The sequence below is a fragment of the Schistocerca gregaria genome, chromosome 6, assembly GCF_023897955.1.
Source record: "Schistocerca gregaria isolate iqSchGreg1 chromosome 6, iqSchGreg1.2, whole genome shotgun sequence".
Lineage (NCBI taxonomy): Eukaryota > Metazoa > Arthropoda > Insecta > Orthoptera > Acrididae > Schistocerca > Schistocerca gregaria.
The window spans coordinates 188,548,329-188,562,847 of record NC_064925.1 but is presented as its reverse complement, the minus strand read 5'-3'; the positions used below and the strand labels follow the sequence as shown (position 1 = coordinate 188,562,847).

At 41.9% G+C, this 14,519-nt stretch overlaps 5 non-coding genes across 5 annotated transcripts; all 5 read left to right on the top strand.

Annotated features, from left to right (window-relative positions):
- Positions 1 to 2,192: 2,192 nt before the first annotated feature.
- Positions 2,193 to 2,299, top strand: LOC126279672 (U6 spliceosomal RNA). Its single transcript, XR_007551138.1, has one exon. It is a non-coding gene; the product is annotated as a U6 spliceosomal RNA (small nuclear RNA).
- A 2,475-nt stretch (positions 2,300 to 4,774) lies between these two features.
- On the top strand, positions 4,775 to 4,881 carry LOC126279549 (U6 spliceosomal RNA). Its single transcript, XR_007551023.1, has one exon. It is a non-coding gene; the product is annotated as a U6 spliceosomal RNA (small nuclear RNA).
- Positions 4,882 to 7,356: 2,475 nt separating this feature from the next.
- On the top strand, positions 7,357 to 7,463 carry LOC126279548 (U6 spliceosomal RNA). Its single transcript, XR_007551022.1, has one exon. It is a non-coding gene; the product is annotated as a U6 spliceosomal RNA (small nuclear RNA).
- A 2,476-nt stretch (positions 7,464 to 9,939) lies between these two features.
- On the top strand, positions 9,940 to 10,046 carry LOC126279711 (U6 spliceosomal RNA). Its single transcript, XR_007551175.1, has one exon. It is a non-coding gene; the product is annotated as a U6 spliceosomal RNA (small nuclear RNA).
- Positions 10,047 to 12,522: 2,476 nt separating this feature from the next.
- Positions 12,523 to 12,629, top strand: LOC126279547 (U6 spliceosomal RNA). The gene has a single exon (XR_007551021.1). It is a non-coding gene; the product is annotated as a U6 spliceosomal RNA (small nuclear RNA).
- Positions 12,630 to 14,519: the final 1,890 nt, after the last annotated feature.

Here is a 14,519-nt window from a genome sequence, read left to right as displayed (position 1 = left end):
AGGCTAAGCCTAGCACAGGCAAAAGCCTCTTCTCTTCCTCAGTATCACACTCAGCTGTCACAGCATCTCTTGCTACTGTCTCAATCATGTCATTTCATAACACACACCTACTGCCACACACAACATTTGGAAACCTTACACCAACTTTACACAAGATAGCTGCATGTTCCAAATCTTTCTCACTCACATACTTTCACTTAGACTACTGCTTAAATACACTCTAGCGCTCTAAAATTAGCTTGCATTACCTAATATTTATTTTTCTCTAACGCCTACAAAGCTTCTGGTGCCTGTAAGCCACTATCACATACTGTCTGCACACAGACCCACAATATTTATCTTTATTCATCTTCATGGCTGCAGCTGATGCCATAATTGTTTGAGCAGCATAAACAAACATGTGAAGGAAGGTGTATCTTTCATGATTAAGTGTGCAAGCTACCCCTTTACAGGAAGTTTATTTAACATTATGTTTCAAGTAACTTTCCTAGTGGCCTTGCTATCCAGCTGCAGCCTCATAATACAGACTGCAGGTGACACCTCATCAGGTTCTTAACTGAAGCATATCTGCCTGTGGAATAAGCCACTGCCCTTCACCTAAAAACCAACTATTACTGCAAATCTGTGGTGCATCAGCATGTCATGTACAAATTTCACTGGTGTGACCCACAAAGTATTTTCCCACATGTCTGGCAATCTGCCATTACATACAGTTACTTAAATAAATTCCAAAAGTGTCAGCCAATGAATACCACAACACTGAAGTGTTTAGACAGCAGACCACTATGCTAATATTAACATATAGCATTTAGATGTGAGACTCTACTATTTTGACAGCACTTTGAATCCCATCAATGTGATACAAGTCGATGGTGTTCACAATTGCAGCTGATGCACCTCTCATCCTGTGTCTAGGAGAAAGATTGGACAAACTCTGCATGCAATATTCATCATGTTACATACACAGAAGCTCTACCACATAAGCAGATACAGAGCCAGTCAAGACACAAAACACTAGCAAGCTTCAAGATTTCAGGAATAGACAACTACATCACAAACCAGTTTGTGTCACATGACACCAGTAGCTACTCAGTTATTAACTGCTTTCAAATACTAAATCTATCACTCTTTGTTCTGCACTAGCAATTCTTCCTGCAATAACAACATTCACCAACCTGGATTAGAGCTGATTGACATTTCACAGGAACATAACTACAGCTACTAACACAATGCTAACCTGGTTTCTCTTACCACATGTCCCCTCGATATTTTAGGCTCATTCACACACCTCAATCACAGTGTTTCACTGTTGTCAAGTAGACCTGCCCTGTGTACACCTGGATCAACACAAATATATCACCTGGTATTGTACTGAAAACGGAACGATGTCCATCATTCCTACTACTATCTCACACAAGTCGCATTAACCCATCCATGCCCTGGTAATGACCTACACTGCTGTGTTTCAAAGTGTGCAATACGAATGCTGTTTTTAATGGTTCGTGAGGCTACTGTGTCTCTTCTTGCAGTCACTATTGTCTTCTGGCGCCATTGGATGAATAGAACCATGCTTGGTCTCTGTGGAGTTCCTCAGTAATTTACATGGTCACAGGCTGTGTCTTCTTGTGTTGTACTTGATGTGTGAGTTAAAAGTTGCATTGCATATGAGCACTCTGTAATTAAATCGATAGGTATCGTAAGAAAGTACCACTGCAAGAGTAATGCAATTTGTGTTAGCAGTGAAGACAGTTTGGCCAAAATATTCGCTTGTTTTGAGAGTCTTGAAGACCTGCTACCTGCTCCAGTCAGAGTCATTTATCCCACACATTAGAGAAGTGTGTTTCATACGTATGCCTATAAGACACTAAACTCGGGATGTGAGAACATGGCGACAATAGCTGCCAACACGTCTTGCTGCCGCCTAGCGGCAGCTGTGTGAAACTGCTGCTGCTCTGGGTGGATGGTGCGAGAGCAAACGACTCTACGATCTAAGTTTTACACCCAAAACTGCCAAATCTACAGTTGACAGAGCTGCCACTTACTAAGAACGACACCTCGCAGTAATTAGTTCACAAATTAGCACTCGGCAGGCCTTGTGTTCCTCGCCAGAGCTGTGTAAACCTACGTCCAAGCCGAACCATGTTTGACGCGACGCCATAACTATATATACAATTTCAGAGGGCTCCTCGAACGTACTCGCTTCGGCGGTACATATACTAAAATTGGAACGATACAGAGACGATTAGCATGGCCCCTGCGCAAGGATGACACGCAAAATCGTGAAGCGTTCCACATTTTTTTCGCAATCTCACTCTCTCATGCCTCACATCAGCTGCTAATACCATCAGCCAACTACACAAGTTTCACTTCATATCTGCACCCACTTGTCACAAACTATGCTCTCCATTTACGCAGTTCTCCTCCACTTTCTTTCATTCACAACAGAACATGACAAAACTGGCAATAAACCTATCCCTTACATCAGCAATGCACATCTAAAATGACACTCTAATAACAAGTCAGCAAGCACACCAAAACCACAAGTACATGTCACTAGCACCCCTTCAACACAAATCACAGCCAGGCTAAGCCTAGCACAGGCAAAAGCCTCTTCTCTTCCTCAGTATCACACTCAGCTGTCACAGCATCTCTTGCTACTGTCTCAATCATGTCATTTCATAACACACACCTACTGCCACACACAACATTTGGAAACCTTACACCAACTTTACACAAGATAGCTGCATGTTCCAAATCTTTCTCACTCACATACTTTCACTTAGACTACTGCTTAAATACACTCTAGCGCTCTAAAATTAGCTTGCATTACCTAATATTTATTTTTCTCTAACGCCTACAAAGCTTCTGGTGCCTGTAAGCAACTATCACATACTGTCTGCACACAGACCCACTATATTTATCTTTATTCATCTTCATGGCTGCAGCTGATGCCATAATTGTTTGAGCAGCATAAACAAACATGTGAAGGAAGGTGTATCTTTCATGATTAAGTGTGCAAGCTACCCCTTTACAGGAAGTTTATTTAACATTATGTTTCAAGTAACTTTCCTAGTGGCCTTGCTATCCAGCTGCAGCCTCATAATACAGACTACAGGTGACACCTCATCAGGTTCTTAACTGAAGCATATCTGCCTGTGTAATAAGCCACTGCCCTTCACCTAAAAACCAACTATTACTGCAAATATGTGGTGCATCAGCATGTCATGTACAAATTTCACTGGTGTGACCCACAAAGTATTTTCCCACATGTCTGGCAATCTGCCATTACATACAGTTACTTAAATAAATTCCAAAAGTGTCAGCCAATGAATACCACAACACTGAAGTGTTTAGACAGCAGACCACTATGCTAATATTAACATATAGCATTTAGATGTGAGACTCTACTATTTTGACAGCACTTTGAATCCCATCAATGTGATACAAGTCGATGGTGTTCACAATTGCAGCTGATGCACCTCTCATCCTGTGTCTAGGAGAAAGATTGGACAAACTCTGCATGCAATATTCATCATGTTACATACACAGAAGCTCTACCACATAAGCAGATACAGAGCCAGTCAAGACACAAAACACTAGCAAGCTTCAAGATTTCAGGAATAGACAACTACATCACAAACCAGTTTGTGTCACATGACACCAGTAGCTACTCAGTTATTAACTGCTTTCAAATACTAAATCTATCACTCTTTGTTCTGCACTAGCAATTCTTCCTGCAATAACAACATTCACCAACCTGGATTAGAGCTGATTGACATTTCACAGGAACATAACTACAGCTACTAACACAATGCTAACCTGGTTTCTCTTACCACATGTCCCCTCGATATTTTAGGCTCATTCACACACCTCAATCACAGTGTTTCACTGTTGTCAAGTAGACCTGCCCTGTGTACACCTGGATCAACACAAATATATCACCTGGTATTGTACTGAAAACGGAACGATGTCCATCATTCCTACTACTATCTCACACAAGTCGCATTAACCCATCCATGCCCTGGTAATGACCTACACTGCTGTGTTTCAAAGTGTGCAATACGAATGCTGTTTTTAATGGTTCGTGAGGCTACTGTGTCTCTTCTTGCAGTCACTATTGTCTTCTGGCGCCATTGGATGAATAGAACCATGCTTGGTCTCTGTGGAGTTCCTCAGTAATTTACATGGTCACAGGCTGTGTCTTCTTGTGTTGTACTTGATGTGTGAGTTAAAAGTTGCATTGCATATGAGCACTCTGTAATTAAATCGATAGGTATCGTAAGAAAGTACCACTGCAAGAGTAATGCAATTTGTGTTAGCAGTGAAGACAGTTTGGCCAAAATATTCGCTTGTTTTGAGAGTCTTGAAGACCTGCTACCTGCTCCAGTCAGAGTCATTTATCCCACACATTAGAGAAGTGTGTTTCATACGTATGCCTATAAGACACTAAACTCGGGATGTGAGAACATGGCGACAATAGCTGCCAACACGTCTTGCTGCCGCCTAGCGGCAGCTGTGTGAAACTGCTGCTGCTCTGGGTGGATGGTGCGAGAGCAAACGACCCTACGATCTAAGTTTTACACCCAAAACTGCCAAATCTACAGTTGACAGAGCTGCCACTTACTAAGAACGACACCTCGCAGTAATTAGTTCACAAATTAGCACTCGGCAGGCCTTGTGTTCCTCGCCAGAGCTGTGTAAACCTACGTCCAAGCCGAACCATGTTTGACGCGACGCCATAACTATATATACAATTTCAGAGGGCTCCTCGAACGTACTCGCTTCGGCGGTACATATACTAAAATTGGAACGATACAGAGAAGATTAGCATGGCCCCTGCGCAAGGATGACACGCAAAATCGTGAAGCGTTCCACATTTTTTTCGCAATCTCACTCTCTCATGCCTCACATCAGCTGCTAATACCATCAGCCAACTACACAAGTTTCACTTCATATCTGCCCCCACTTGTCACAAACTATGCTCTCCATTTACGCATTTCTCCTCCACTTTCTTTCATTCACAACAGAACATGACAAAACTGGCAATAAACCTATCCCTTACATCAGCAATGCACATCTAAAATGTCACTCTAATAACAAGTCAGCAAGCACACCAAAACCACAAGTACATGTCACTAGCACCCCTTCAACACAAATCACAGCCAGGCTAAGCCTAGCACAGGCAAAAGCCTCTTCTCTTCCTCAGTATCACACTCAGCTGTCACAGCATCTCTTGCTACTGTCTCAATCATGTCATTTCATAACACACACCTACTGCCACACACAACATTTGGAAACCTTACACCAACTTTACACAAGATAGCTGCATGTTCCAAATCTTTCTCACTCACATACTTTCACTTAGACTACTGCTTAAATACACTCTAGCGCTCTAAAATTAGCTTGCATTACCTAATATTTATTTTTCTCTAACGCCTACAAAGCTTCTGGTGCCTGTAAGCCACTATCACATACTGTCTGCACACAGACCCACAATATTTATCTTTATTCATCTTCATGGCTGCAGCTGATGCCATAATTGTTTGAGCAGCATAAACAAACATGTGAAGGAAGGTGTATCTTTCATCATTAAGTGTGCAAGCTACCCCTTTACAGGAAGTTTATTTAACATTATGTTTCAAGTAACTTTCCTAGTGGCCTTGCTATCCAGCTGCAGCCTCATAATACAGACTGCAGGTGACACCTCATCAGGTTCTTAACTGAAGCATATCTGCCTGTGTAATAAGCCACTGCCCTTCACCTAAAAACCAACTATTACTGCAAATCTGTGGTGCATCAGCATGTCATGTACAAATTTCACTGGTGTGACCCACAAAGTATTTTCCCACATGTCTGGCAATCTGCCATTACATACAGTTACTTAAATAAATTCCAAAAGTGTCAGCCAATGAATACCACAACACTGAAGTGTTTAGACAGCAGACCAGTATGCTAATATTAACATATAGCATTTAGATGTGAGACTCTACTATTTTGACAGCACTTTGAATCCCATCAATGTGATACAAGTCGATGGTGTTCACAATTGCAGCTGATGCACCTCTCATCCTGTGTCTAGGAGAAAGATTGGACAAACTCTGCATGCAATATTCATCATGTTACATACACAGAAGCTCTACCACATAAGCAGATACAGAGCCAGTCAAGACACAAAACACTAGCAAGCTTCAAGATTTCAGGAATAGACAACTACATCACAAACCAGTTTGTGTCACATGACACCAGTAGCTACTCAGTTATTAACTGCTTTCAAATACTAAATCTATCACTCTTTGTTCTGCACTAGCAATTCTTCCTGCAATAACAACATTCACCAACCTGGATTACAGCTGATTGACATTTCACAGGAACATAACTACAGCTACTAACACAATGCTAACCTGGTTTCTCTTACCACATGTCCCCTCGATATTTTAGGCTCATTCACACACCTCAATCACAGTGTTTCACTGTTGTCAAGTAGACCTGCCCTGTGTACACCTGGATCAACACAAATATATCACCTGGTATTGTACTGAAAACGGAACGATGTCCATCATTCCTACTACTATCTCACACAAGTCGCATTAACCCATCCATGCCCTGGTAATGACCTACACTGCTGTGTTTCAAAGTGTGCAATACGAATGCTGTTTTTAATGGTTCGTGAGGCTACTGTGTCTCTTCTTGCAGTCACTATTGTCTTCCGGCGCCATTGGATGAATAGAACCATGCTTGGTCTCTGTGGAGTTCCTCAGTAATTTACATGGTCACAGGCTGTGTCTTCTTGTGTTGTACTTGATGTGTGAGTTAAAAGTTGCATTGCATATGAGCACTCTGTAATTAAATCGATAGGTATCGTAAGAAAGTACCACTGCAAGAGTAATGCAATTTGTGTTAGCAGTGAAGACAGTTTGGCCAAAATATTCGCTTGTTTTGAGAGTCTTGAAGACCTGCTACCTGCTCCAGTCAGAGTCATTTATCCCACACATTAGAGAAATGTGTTTCATACGTATGCCTATAAGACACTAAACTCGGGATGTGAGAACATGGCGACAATAGCTGCCAACACGTCTTGCTGCCGCCTAGCGGCAGCTGTGTGAAACTGCTGCTGCTCTGGGTGGATGGTGCGAGAGCAAACGACCCTACGATCTAAGTTTTACACCCAAAACTGCCAAATCTACAGTTGACAGAGCTGCCACTTACTAAGAACGACACCTCGCAGTAATTAGTTCACAAATTAGCACTCGGCAGGCCTTGTGTTCCTCGCCAGAGCTGTGTAAACTTACGTCCAAGCCGAACCATGTTTGACGCGACGCCATAACTATATATACAATTTCAGAGGGCTCCTCGAACGTACTCGCTTCGGCGGTACATATACTAAAATTGGAACGATACAGAGAAGATTAGCATGGCCCCTGCGCAAGGATGACACGCAAAATCGTGAAGCGTTCCACATTTTTTTTCGCAATCTCACTCTCTCATGCCTCACATCAGCTGCTAATACCATCAGCCAACTACACAAGTTTCGCTTCATATCTGCACCCACTTGTCACAAACTATGCTCTCTATTTACGCAGTTCTCCTCCACTTTCTTTCATTCACAACAGAACATGACAAAACTGGCAATAAACCTATCCCTTACATCACCAATGCACATCTAAAATGTCACTCTAACAACAAGTCAGCAAGCACACCAAAACCACAAGTACATGTCACTAGCACCCCTTCAACACAAATCACAGCCAGGCTAAGCCTAGCACAGGCAAAAGCCTCTTCTCTTCCTCAGTATCACACTCAGCTGTCACAGCATTTCTTGCTACTGTCTCAATCATGTCATTTCATAACACACACCTACTGCCACACACAACATTTGGAAACCTTACACCAACTTTACACAAGATAGCTGCATGTTCCAAATCTTTCTCACTCACATACTTTCACTTAGACTACTGCTTAAATACACTCTAGCGCTCTAAAATTAGCTTGCATTACCTAATATTTATTTTTCTCTAACGCCTACAAAGCTTCTGGTGCCTGTAAGCCACTATCACATACTGTCTGCACACAGACCCACAATATTTATCTTTATTCATCTTCATGGCTGCAGCTGATGCCATAATTGTTTGAGCAGCATAAACAAACATGTGAAGGAAGGTGTATGTTTCATGATTAAGTGTGCAAGCTACCCCTTTACAGGAAGTTTATGTAACATTATGTTTCAAGTAACTTTCCTAGTGGCCTTGCTATCCAGCTGCAGCCTCATAATACAGACTACAGGTGACACCTCATCAGGTTCTTAACTGAAGCATATCTGCCTGTGTAATAAGCCACTGCCCTTCACCTAAAAACCAACTATTACTGCAAATCTGTGGTGCATCAGCATGTCATGTACAAATTTCACTGGTGTGACCCACAAAGTATTTTCCCACATGTCTGGCAATCTGCCATTACATACAGTTACTTAAATAAATTCCAAAAGTGTCAGCCAATGAATACCACAACACTGAAGTGTTTAGACAGCAGACCAGTATGCTAATATTAACATATAGCATTTAGATGTGAGACTCTACTATTTTGACAGCACTTTGAATCCCATCAATGTGATACAAGTCGATGGTGTTCACAATTGCAGCTGATGCACCTCTCATCCTGTGTCTAGCAGAAAGATTGCACAAACTCTGCATGCAATATTCATCATGTTACATACACAGAAGCTCTACCACATAAGCAGATACAGAGCCAGTCAAGACACAAAACGCTAGCAAGCTTCAAGATTTCAGGAATAGACAACTACATCACAAACCAGTTTGTGTCACATGACACCAGTAGCTACTCAGTTATTAACTGCTTTCAAATACTAAATCTATCACTCTTTGTTCTGCACTAGCAATTCTTCCTGCAATAACAACATTCACCAACCTGGATTAGAGCTGATTGACATTTCACAGGAACATAACTACAGCTACTAACACAATGCTAACCTGGTTTCTCTTACCACATGTCCCCTCGATATTTTAGGCTCATTCACACACCTCAATCACAGTGTTTCACTGTTGTCAAGTAGACCTGCCCTGTGTACACCTGGATCAACACAAATATATCACCTGGTATTGTACTGAAAACGGAACTATGTCCATCATTCCTACTACTATCTCACACAAGTCGCATTAACCCATCCATGCCCTAGTAATGACCTACACTGCTGTGTTTCAAAGTGTGCAATACGAATGCTGTTTTTAATGGTTCGTGAGGCTACTGTGTCTCTTCTTGCAGTCACTATTGTCTTCTGGCGCCATTGGATGAATAGAACCATGCTTGGTCTCTGTGGAGTTCCTCAGTAATTTACATGGTCACAGGCTGTGTCTTCTTGTGTTGTACTTGATGTGTGAGTTAAAAGTTGCATTGCATATGAGCACTCTGTAATTAAATCGGTAGGTATCGTAAGAAAGTACCACTGCAAGAGTAATGCAATTTGTGTTAGCAGTGAAGACAGTTTGGCCAAAATATTCGCTTGTTTTGAGAGTCTTGAAGACCTGCTACCTGCTCCAGTCAGAGTCATTTATCCCACACATTAGAGAAGTGTGTTTCATACGTATGCCTATAAGACACTAAACTCGGGATGTGAGAACATGGCGACAATAGCTGCCAACACGTCTTGCTGCCGCCTAGCGGCAGCTGTGTGAAACTGCTGCTGCTCTGGGTGGATGGTGCGAGAGCAAACGACTCTACGATCTAAGTTTTACACCCAAAACTGCCAAATCTACAGTTGACAGAGCTGCCACTTACTAAGAACGACACCTCGCAGTAATTAGTTCACAAATTAGCACTCGGCAGGCCATGTGTTCCTCGCCAGAGCTGTGTAAACCTACGTCCAAGCCGAACCATGTTTGACGCGACGCCATAACTATATATACAATTTCAGAGGGCTCCTCGAATGTACTCGCTTCGGCGGTACATATACTAAAATTGGAACGATACACAGAAGATTAGCATGGCCCCTGCGCAAGGATGACACGCAAAATCGTGAAGCGTTCCACATTTTTTTTCGCAATCTCACTCTCTCATGCCTCACATCAGCTGCTAATACCATCAGCCAACTACACAAGTTTCGCTTCATATCTGCACCCACTTGTCACAAACTATGCTCTCCATTTACGCAGTTCTCCTCCACTTTCTTTCATTCACAACAGAACATGACAAAACTGGCAATAAACCTATCCCTTACATCAGCAATGCACATCTAAAATGTCACTCTAATAACAAGTCAGCAAGCACACCAAAACCACAAGTACATGTCACTAGCACCCCTTCAACACAAATCACAGCCAGGCTAAGCCTAGCACAGGCAAAAGCCTCTTCTCTTCCTCAGTATCACACTCAGCTGTCACAGCATCTCTTGCTACTGTCTCAATCATGTCATTTCATAACACACACCTACTGCCACACACAACATTTGGAAACCTTACACCAACTTTACACAAGATAGCTGCATGTTCCAAATCTTTCTCACTCACATACTTTCACTTAGACTACTGCTTAAATACACTCTAGCGCTCTAAAATTAGCTTGCATTACCTAATATTTATTTTTCTCTAACGCCTACAAAGCTTCTGGTGCCTGTAAGCCACTATCACATACTGTCTGCACACAGACCCACAATATTTATCTTTATTCATCTTCATGGCTGCAGCTGATGCCATAATTGTTTGAGCAGCATAAACAAACATGTGAAGGAAGGTGTATCTTTCATCATTAAGTGTGCAAGCTACCCCTTTACAGGAAGTTTATTTAACATTATGTTTCAAGTAACTTTCCTAGTGGCCTTGCTATCCAGCTGCAGCCTCATAATACAGACTGCAGGTGACACCTCATCAGGTTCTTAACTGAAGCATATCTGCCTGTGGAATAAGCCACTGCCCTTCACCTAAAAACCAACTATTACTGCAAATCTGTGGTGCATCAGCATGTCATGTACAAATTTCACTGGTGTGACCCACAAAGTATTTTCCCACATGTCTGGCAATCTGCCATTACATACAGTTACTTAAATAAATTCCAAAAGTGTCAGCCAATGAATACCACAACACTGAAGTGTTTAGACAGCAGACCACTATGCTAATATTAACATATAGCATTTAGATGTGAGACTCTACTATTTTGACAGCACTTTGAATCCCATCAATGTGATACAAGTCGATGGTGTTCACAATTGCAGCTGATGCACCTCTCATCCTGTGTCTAGGAGAAAGATTGGACAAACTCTGCATGCAATATTCATCATGTTACATACACAGAAGCTCTACCACATAAGCAGATACAGAGCCAGTCAAGACACAAAACACTAGCAAGCTTCAAGATTTCAGGAATAGACAACTACATCACAAACCAGTTTGTGTCACATGACACCAGTAGCTACTCAGTTATTAACTGCTTTCAAATACTAAATCTATCACTCTTTGTTCTGCACTAGCAATTCTTCCTGCAATAACAACATTCACCAACCTGGATTAGAGCTGATTGACATTTCACAGGAACATAACTACAGCTACTAACACAATGCTAACCTGGTTTCTCTTACCACATGTCCCCTCGATATTTTAGGCTCATTCACACACCTCAATCACAGTGTTTCACTGTTGTCAAGTAGACCTGCCCTGTGTACACCTGGATCAACACAAATATATCACCTGGTATTGTACTGAAAACGGAACGATGTCCATCATTCCTACTACTATCTCACACAAGTCGCATTAACCCATCCATGCCCTGGTAATGACCTACACTGCTGTGTTTCAAAGTGTGCAATACGAATGCTGTTTTTAATGGTTTGTGAGGCTACTGTGTCTCTTCTTGCAGTCACTATTGTCTTCTGGCGCCATTGGATGAATAGAACCATGCTTGGTCTCTGTGGAGTTCCTCAGTAATTTACATGGTCACAGGCTGTGTCTTCTTGTGTTGTACTTGATGTGTGAGTTAAAAGTTGCATTGCATATGAGCACTCTGTAATTAAATCGATAGGTATCGTAAGAAAGTACCACTGCAAGAGTAATGCAATTTGTGTTAGCAGTGAAGACAGTTTGGCCAAAATATTCGCTTGTTTTGAGAGTCTTGAAGACCTGCTACCTGCTCCAGTCAGAGTCATTTATCCCACACATTAGAGAAGTGTGTTTCATACGTATGCCTATAAGACACTAAACTCGGGATGTGAGAACATGGCGACAATAGCTGCCAACACGTCTTGCTGCCGCCTAGCGGCAGCTGTGTGAAACTGCTGCTGCTCTGGGTGGATGGTGCGAGAGCAAACGACCCTACGATCTAAGTTTTACACCCAAAACTGCCAAATCTACAGTTGACAGAGCTGCCACTTACTAAGAACGACACCTCGCAGTAATTAGTTCACAAATTAGCACTCGGCAGGCCTTGTGTTCCTCGCCAGAGCTGTGTAAACCTACGTCCAAGCCGAACCATGTTTGACGCGACGCCATAACTATATATACAATTTCAGAGGGCTCCTCGAACGTACTCGCTTCGGCGGTACATATACTAAAATTGGAACGATACAGAGAAGATTAGCATGGCCCCTGCGCAAGGATGACACGCAAAATCGTGAAGCGTTCCACATTTTTTTTCGCAATTTCAATCTCTCATGCCTCACATCAGCTGCTAATACCATCAGCCAACTACACAAGTTTCACTTCATATCTGCACCCACTTGTCACAAACTATGCTCTCCATTTACGCAGTTCTCCTCCACTTTCTTTCATTCACAACAGAACATGACAAAACTGGCAATAAACCTATCCCTTACATCAGCAATGCACATCTAAAATGTCACTCTAATAACAAGTCAGCAAGCACACCAAAACCACAAGTACATGTCACTAGCACCCCTTCAACACAAATCACAGCCAGGCTAAGCCTAGCACAGGCAAAAGCCTCTTCTCTTCCTCAGTATCACACTCAGCTGTCACAGCATCTCTTGCTACTGTCTCAATCATGTCATTTCATAACACACACCTACTGCCACACACAACATTTGGAAACCTTACACCAACTTTACACAAGATAGCTGCATGTTCCAAATCTTTCTCACTCACATACTTTCACTTAGACTACTGCTTAAATACACTCTAGCGCTCTAAAATTAGCTTGCATTACCTAATATTTATTTTTCTCTAACGCCTACAAAGCTTCTGGTGCCTGTAAGCAACTATCACATACTGTCTGCACACAGACCCACTATATTTATCTTTATTCATCTTCATGGCTGCAGCTGATGCCATAATTGTTTGAGCAGCATAAACAAACATGTGAAGGAAGGTGTATCTTTCATGATTAAGTGTGCAAGCTACCCCTTTACAGGAAGTTTATTTAACATTATGTTTCAAGTAACTTTCCTAGTGGCCTTGCTATCCAGCTGCAGCCTCATAATACAGACTACAGGTGACACCTCATCAGGTTCTTAACTGAAGCATATCTGCCTGTGTAATAAGCCACTGCCCTTCACCTAAAAACCAGCTATTACTGCAAATCTGTGGTGCATCAGCATGTCATGTACAAATTTCACTGGTGTGACCCACAAAGTATTTTCCCACATGTCTGGCAATCTGCCATTACATACAGTTACTTAAATAAATTCCAAAAGTGTCAGCCAATGAATACCACAACACTGAAGTGTTTAGACAGCAGACCAGTATGCTAATATTAACATATAGCATTTAGATGTGAGACTCTACTATTTTGACAGCACTTTGAATCCCATCAATGTGATACAAGTCGATGGTGTTCACAATTGCAGCTGATGCACCTCTCATCCTGTGTCTAGGAGAAAGATTGGACAAACTCTGCATGCAATATTCATCATGTTACATACACAGAAGCTCTACCACATAAGCAGATACAGAGCCAGTCAAGACACAAAACACTAGCAAGCTTCAAGATTTCAGGAATAGACAACTACATCACAAACCAGTTTGTGTCACATGACACCAGTAGCTACTCAGTTATTAACTGCTTTCAAATACTAAATCTATCACACTTTGTTCTGCACTAGCAATTCTTCCTGCAATAACAACATTCACCAACCTGGATTACAGCTGATTGACATTTCACAGGAACATAACTACAGCTACTAACACAATGCTAACCTGGTTTCTCTTACCACATGTCCCCTCGATATTTTAGGCTCATTCACACACCTCAATCACAGTGTTTCACTGTTGTCAAGTAGACCTGCCCTGTGTACACCTGGATCAACACAAATATATCACCTGGTATTGTACTGAAAACGGAACTATGTCCATCATTCCTACTACTATCTCACACAAGTTGCATTAACCCATCCATGCCCTGGTAATGACCTACACTGCTGTGTTTCAAAGTGTGCAATACGAATGCTGTTTTTAATGGTTCGTGAGGCTACTGTGTCTCTTCTTGCAGTCACTATTGTCTTCTGGCGCCATTGGATGAATAGAACCATGCTTGGTCTCTGTGGAGTTCCTCAGTAATTTACATGG